Raw genomic sequence first — 7285 nt, forward strand, 5'->3', positions numbered from 1 at the left:
GTGACACCAAACCTGTTTATGTGTGATGTATGCTGGTGTGTGTTCAGCACGGCGACACTGTTAGGTCCAAAGTGTCAGTGCTGTCCCAAAATGCTGATGACAATGTGCTAAACAGAAGGATCGGTATTGGGTAAACAGATAGACCCAGGCCCACCAGCCACGCCTCTGCACACCCTGTGATTGTCATCTGTGCCCTTTCTCCCATCATCAATGACTGACTTGTTTTCGGCCCTTCCCAGAATTTATTGGATTTTGATAGATGCACTTTATCCTCTAAGTTTCTTGTCCCATGCAATTCCGTGACTTGTTGGGATTTGTGGTTCCTTCACATTGGTGATCTCTACAAACCACCCCAGACCCCCCACTCCCTAATTCCTTGTCTACACACACACAGCCCAGATCAGCTAGTCAGGAATTCTGTATTTGACCACACTCTTGTGTCCACCTACCACAGACATGTTTTTCCTACTTTTCCTCATCCACCAACTCTTCACCCTTCCTTCCATGCAAGGGGGGCGGTGTGCATGGGAGGGGGACTGAGAGAGACATGAAGCCAAGAAGAAAGGCCAGGTCCTCTAGAGCTGGACTTCCAGGAGGTTGTGAGCTAGCTGATGGCGGGTTTCTGTTTACCAGGAGCCACCCCCACACCTTAGACCACCAGGAGACCCCTCTAATCACCCCAAAGGTCAACCATCTTGGGCAAGGGCATCTAGTTCTGGGTGAAACCAAACAGCCCGTGTCACCTCAAAGACCCCACCCTGCTGAGTGACATCATTTTGATCCTTCTTCCTACTCCTGGATGGGGGTAGCCTTGGCAATTGGATCTCTTTCTTGCCACCCATGGGGTGGTCTAGTTTGGTGATTTCACTGTGCCTTGGCTTACAACCACAAGCTGGTGGAGGCCAGAGGACAGCTCGTGGGAGTTGATTCTCTCCTTCCACGGTTATGTGGGACCTGGGCTTGCGCTCGGGTCACTAGGCTTGGCGACAGGCTGCTTTACCCACCTGCCTTTACCCCCCCCCCCACCTACATACTCTGGCAAGAAACACTTTACCAGTGAGGCGTTCAAATGCATTTAGAAGATCAGTGTATAGACCACTCAGTTTGAGCAGCTAACCTCCTGCTAGGTTCTTTTCTCTCTCCTTTCCTACTGGGCTGTTTTGAGGCAAAGGTCAGGCATGGACTTTTGTGTCCATAACTTTTAATGCTTTGTACAAGGTGTAGGGAAGGCGATGTCACAACGCAGGCAGGTGTGGTGGCCTACTTCCACCCAGTCTCAGCGGGAGGATCAGAAAGGATAACCAGCCTACAGCCCACAACCCCAGAGAACCTAGGCCACATAGAGGACCCTAAGAGAGGCATACATGGATCTGCCTAGGAAGGGGAAAAAAGACAAGGTCTCCTGAGTAAATTGGGAGTGTAGGGGGCAGGGGAGGGTGGAATGGGAGAGGGGAGGCGGGGAGGGGAGTGAGGAAAATGTGTAGCTCAATAAAAACAAGTAAAAAAAAGTTCAAGTTCATCCACTGCTGTACATATGTAATTGAAGGCCAGCTCAGGCTCTATGAGACCCATCTTAAAAGATTAGAAGGATGAAGCTGGCTCAGTGGCGGAGAGCACGCACAGCTCTTACAGAGGACTTCGGTTCAGTTCCCAGCACCATGTCCACCTCTAGGGGCCCAGAACTCCCTGTGACTCCAGCTCTTGGGGATCTGATGCCCCGTTCTGGCCCCTTCAGGCACTGCACTCACGTACACCTGTACACAGAATAGAAAACAAACTAAATCTTAGCTAGGTATAGTGGCTCAGGGCTTTGATCCCAGCACTCAGGAGGCAGAGGCAGGCGAATCTCTCTGAGTCTGAGTCCAGTCTGGTCTACAGATGGAGTTCCAGGACAGCCAAGGCTACAAAGTGAGACCCTGTCTCAAAAGAAAAATCTTAATTTTTTAAATATAAAATAAAACAAATAGTAGCAAAGTGTAAACACTAGTCCAGTTCCCCCTTTTAATTCCTCAGCTCTCTTCCAAACACTAGTCAGTTCCCCCTTTAATTCCCAGTTCTCCTCAGAAACAATCCTTGTCAGTTCCTGGAATTATATCTTTGGCTGTATTCTGGGAAAAAAGAAATATCCACACAGACTTCAGAATATAATGAGTAGAGCCTGGTATGTAATCCCAGAAATTTAGAGGATGAGGCAGGAGAATTTTGGGTTCAACCCATCTGGAGTACATGGAGAATTTCAGGCCAACCTGGGCTACAATAGTGTATTTAAAAAAAAAAAAAAGGAATGAAACAAGAACCAAAACAGAGTAGAAAAAAAAGCAGCAGCAGCTTAGGGCCATTTGGGAAGTTCTGGGGACTTGGTGGGAGAGTATAGTTTGGGAAGTCACGTGTACACAAAAGGTCTTGGCTAAACAGCTGACTCCCGTTTCTGTTTAGCCAGGGAGGTGTCAAAAGACGCCACCCTGACACATCTATCATGAAGATTTATTGGCTTTTATTCCTAATTCTAGGGCCCAGTAACACCAGGGGCTGAGCAGAGGGATGGAGGAGGCTGGAGAACACAGAACAGAGGACAGAAAACACTCTGGTCATTTCACAATGGCTTTCCTTGAAATGACTACGCAGAGGAGACCTCTGGCTCACACAGGCCTGCTGGGGACCTGGCCTATTGTTCCTCAACAGACTTAAGAAAGGTGGCTTTCAACTTGGTGTCACAGATCCTTAGCCTGAGTGACCCCAGTTTGGTTTGGTGCATAGAGCCTACTACAGAGTGTGTATGTATGTGAGTGTGTGTGTGTGTGTATGTGTGTATGTATGTATGTATGTATGTATGTATGATCTACTTATCTACCCCCCCTTTTTTTTTTTGCTTTGTGTGTGTGTGTGTGTTGGGGGGTGGGGGCTGTGTTTTGGAGGCTGTCCTGGAACTCACTCTGTAGACCAGGCTGGCCTCAAACTCAGAGATGGCCTGCCTCTGCTTCTTGAGTGCTAGGATTTATTTTCATTCTGTGTGCTGAGTGGTTGAGTGTTTTGCCTGCGTGTATGTCTGTGCACTATATGCATTCCTGGCAGAGGTCTAAAGAGGGCGTTGGATCCCCTTAAACTGGAGTTCTAGATTTTTTTTTTTTGAGACAGGGTTTCTCTGTGAAATAGTCCTGGTATTCACACTGTAGACCGGGCTGGCCTCGAACTCACAGAGATCCTCTTGCCTCTGCCTCCCGAATGCTGGGATTAAAGGTGTGCACCACCATCGCTGCCCAGCTAAGAAGAGAGTGCTTCCCTGACTGGAATTGAACCTGGGCCGAGGCAGTGAGAGGGCTGAATCATAACCACTAGACTGTTGTGAATTGCCATGTGGGTTCTGGGTATATTAGTGTACTTGCCTAGCATGGGAGAAGACCTGGGATCATTCTCCAGCATCCCTGGGCATGGTGGTGTGTGCCTGTAATCCCAGCTCTGGGGAGGTGTAGGCAATGGGATCACAGGTTCAAGACTATCCTTGGCTATGGAGGGAATTCTAGGTCAGCTTGGGTGTCGGGAAACCCTCTCTCAAAAACAAAACAAACCAGAAAAACGATCTAGTCGATACAAAAACACAATTCTTACCTGAACAAAAGGTAGTTTATTCTGGAGCTAAACATGGAGCTGGGGACACAGATTCAGATCCAGGTTTTCATAAATGCTGTGTTCTGATGCCGCAGCATTTTCATGAAATTTTTGTTTATTGGTTGGTTTTTGTTTTTTTGTTTTTGTTTTTGAGACAGGGTTTCTCTGTATATCACTGGCTCTCCTGTAACTTGTCCTGTAGACCAGGCTGGCCTTGACCTCAGATATTTGCCTGCCTCTGCTTCCCCAGTGCTGGAACTATAGGTGTGTACCACCACCCCAGTATCTTCCATGAAGTTTTATAAAAAGAGAAAAAAGAAGCCGAGTGATGGGGGCGCACACCTTTAATGTCAACACTCAGGAGGCCGAGGCAGGCTGAACTTTGTCACTTTGAGGCCAGCCTGGTCTACAGAGTGAGTTGCAGGACAGCCAGGGTTACACAGAGAAACCCTGTCTCGAAAGACAACACACACACACACACACACACAGAGAGAGAGAGAGAGAGAGAGAGAGAGAGAGAGAGAGAGAGAGAGAGAGAGAGAAGACAAAAGAAATCATAAATCAAGACACCTCGATGGACAGGCTAGGTGAGCCGAGTCCTGGAAAGTAAGAATCTCAACCAGCCAGGGATCTCAGCTTTTGGGCTGCAGGAAGCTAGTGTCCTACTTTACATTCCAAAAGATTTACCTTAGAGTCACAAAGACATTAGGTCACACACACTGGATGGCCATAAATGGCTATGGAGGTTAAAGATTGGTGCAAGATAACTGGGCTCTGGACTTGCAACATTTTAAACTGTCCACTGTCACTGAATCAGCCCACGGTCCAGCAGGTGTGGAGGGATTCCACAATCTGAAACAAGCTGAGTATGGCTGCGTATGCTTGTATCCAGACTAGGGAGGCAAAAGCAGGACTATTGATACCCAGTGAGCTCCAGGCAGGCCAAGGCCTCGTAAGAGACCCTGTCTCAAAAAAAGAACAAAACAAAACAAAACAAGATCAGGAAACAGTTTAGGCAAAATAGCAGTTATTATAATGTGATCGATAGGTTTGTATTGCTGATATAGTATTTTCTTAATGTTTATTAAAATGAAAACTTCTTTAAAAGATTTGGGTCCAAGCTTGGTGGCACACACCTTTAATCCCAGCACTTGGGAGGCAGAGGCAGAGGCAGGCGGGAGTTCAGGGCCAGCCTGGTCTACGGAGCTAGCTGTAGGACAGCTAAGGCTGTTACACAGAAAAGCCCTGTCTGTCTTGAAAAAAGTTGGGGTCTGGTTAATTTCAGTGATGATATTTTTATTTGCAACTTTTAAAGTAAATTTAAAAAGTTACTTTTAATAACAAAGTTTAATGATATACTTATTATTAAATAATCCCAGCACTTGAGAAGCAGAGGCAGGGGCAGACAGATCTCTGTGGGTTCAAAGCAGCCTGATCTACATAGTGAGTTTCAGGCCAGCCAGGACTAAATAGTGACCATATCCTTTCCCTGTTCTCTCCACAAAAGATTTATTTTTACTCTTTTTTTTCCCCAAGAAATTATTTTTATTAGTTCAAATTAGAAACAAGCCTGCTTCACATGTCAATCCCTTCTCCCTCTCCCTCCCCTCCCCGCCAACACCCCACCAGCCCCCCCCCACCTCATCCACCCTCTGCTCCCCAGGAAGGGGAGTTCCCCAAAGTCTGTCATATCATTCTGGGCAGGGCCTAGGCCCTCCCCCATGCGTCCAGGCTGAGAGAGCATCCCTCCATGTGGGATGGGCTCCCAAAGTCCCTTCTTATGCCAGGGATAAATACTGACCCACTGGGGGCTGGAGAGATGGCTCAGAGGTTAAGAGCACTGACTCTTCTTCCAGAGGTCCTGAGTTCAATTCCCGGCAACCACATGGTGTCTCACAACCATCTGTAATGAGATCTGGTGCCCTCTGCTGGCATGCAGGCAGAAGACTTATTATTTATTATTACACATAATAAATAAATAAAATTAAAAAAAAATACTGATCCACTACCAGGGGCCCCATAGAGTGCGGAGGCCTCCTCATTGACATCCACGTACAGGGGTCTGGATCAGTCTCGTGCTGGCCTCCCAGACATAAGTCTGGGGTCCATGTGCTCCCCCTTGTTCAGGTCAGCTGTTTCTGTGGGTTTCACCAGCCTGGTCCTGACCTCTTTGCTCTTCACTCCTCCCTCTTAATGACACGTCTCTGTATGGGTATGTGTGTGTGAGTGCAGTGCCTGAAGACGCCAGAAGAGGGAGCCAGAGTTCTTGAAGCTGGAGTTACAGGTGGCTGTGAGCCGCTTGTCATGGGTGCTGGGAACCAAGCCCAGGTCCTCTGCAAGAGCAGCACTCAATCTTAACTGCTGAGCCATGCCTTCAGCTCCCGAAATGAATATTTTTAAACATTCCATACTTACAGAGGCCCTTGAGAATCACGGCTGTGCTCAAGGTATTTCCTCGTTTTTTCAAAGACGTCCCTCTGGACAGATTTATCCTGAGTTGACCAAGCTGATGGTCAGTGACAGGAGGGCATCGCCAGAGGAACTGAAGCAGAAACAGGAGGTGACAAGGGACGTTGGGGACAGGGAGGAGAGGTCTTGAGCTGAATCAGAGGCAGCTGGCAGGGAGGGGATCTTTCCAAGACCAGCGATCCCCAGTAGGTAGATCTTCTGAAAACTGAACACAGAGCCAGACAGGATTGTCCATTGCTAGGTGAATGGAGCAGGGAGGGAAGAGTCTCCAGGAGCAGGGTGGGGCACAGATCTATTACACATACGGAGGGGGGGTGTAATCTGGATACGACTTTTGGTTTTAAACAGAGGGTCTCCCTATGTAGCTAAAATGGCCAGGAAATCCCAGTACGAGAGCTCCCACGGCCAGAGTGCGGGATTACAGGCATGTGCCTCATTACACTGTCGGGACACATGGATTTAGTAGGTGTGCTTCCAGCCTTGCATATCAGAACCTGGCAATCTCCCTGGGTGTTATACAGAAAAATGTGGGAGCCACTGATTTTTTTTTCTCACCCTTGGGCATTGAACTCGGGTTCTTGTTCATGCTAGATAAGCTAAGGACCCAGCGATTCCTGTCATCACACTCTCCAGCCAGGGACAGCAATCTCTGCACCATCACTGTCCAGCAGCTTTGGCCACAGACCTCCTCCTCCAGGCCCAAGACCTGCTTCTTGTGGCACCAGCTGGGAAGGTGGAAGAGGGGTCGGGAGAACAGGCAGGCCTTTCTCCACAAGGGCTCTGGCCTTTCGGGGGATTGGGGCTTTCACCTGAAGGAAGTCACGGAGCAGGTCTGCAGGGGACCCTGGGCTCCACTTGTAAGTTTCTCTCCACCACCCAGCCTTCATCCCCACGGTCTCCTAAGATACATTTTTTTTTCTCAGCATTCTGTTATATAATCAAACTTAATTTCACAGCACAGAGGAAACTGAGGCAGCAGGATTGCTGTGAGTTCAAGGCCAGCCAGGACTACAGTGCAACTGTCTCAAAAGAAAAACAAACAGGGTTGTATACAATTTGCAGTAATCTCCCTGCAGCTCCTGGGCAATCCCTTCCCTACCCCTGTCCACTGGTTCCTGTAACGAGTCCCTGGACCTTAGCACAAGTGACTCCATGATGAAAGGGCCATTCAGGCCATAAAACTCAACAGACAGACAGCACCACCTGCTGA

The sequence above is a fragment of the Cricetulus griseus genome, chromosome 9, assembly GCF_003668045.3.
Source record: "Cricetulus griseus strain 17A/GY chromosome 9, alternate assembly CriGri-PICRH-1.0, whole genome shotgun sequence".
Lineage (NCBI taxonomy): Eukaryota > Metazoa > Chordata > Mammalia > Rodentia > Cricetidae > Cricetulus > Cricetulus griseus.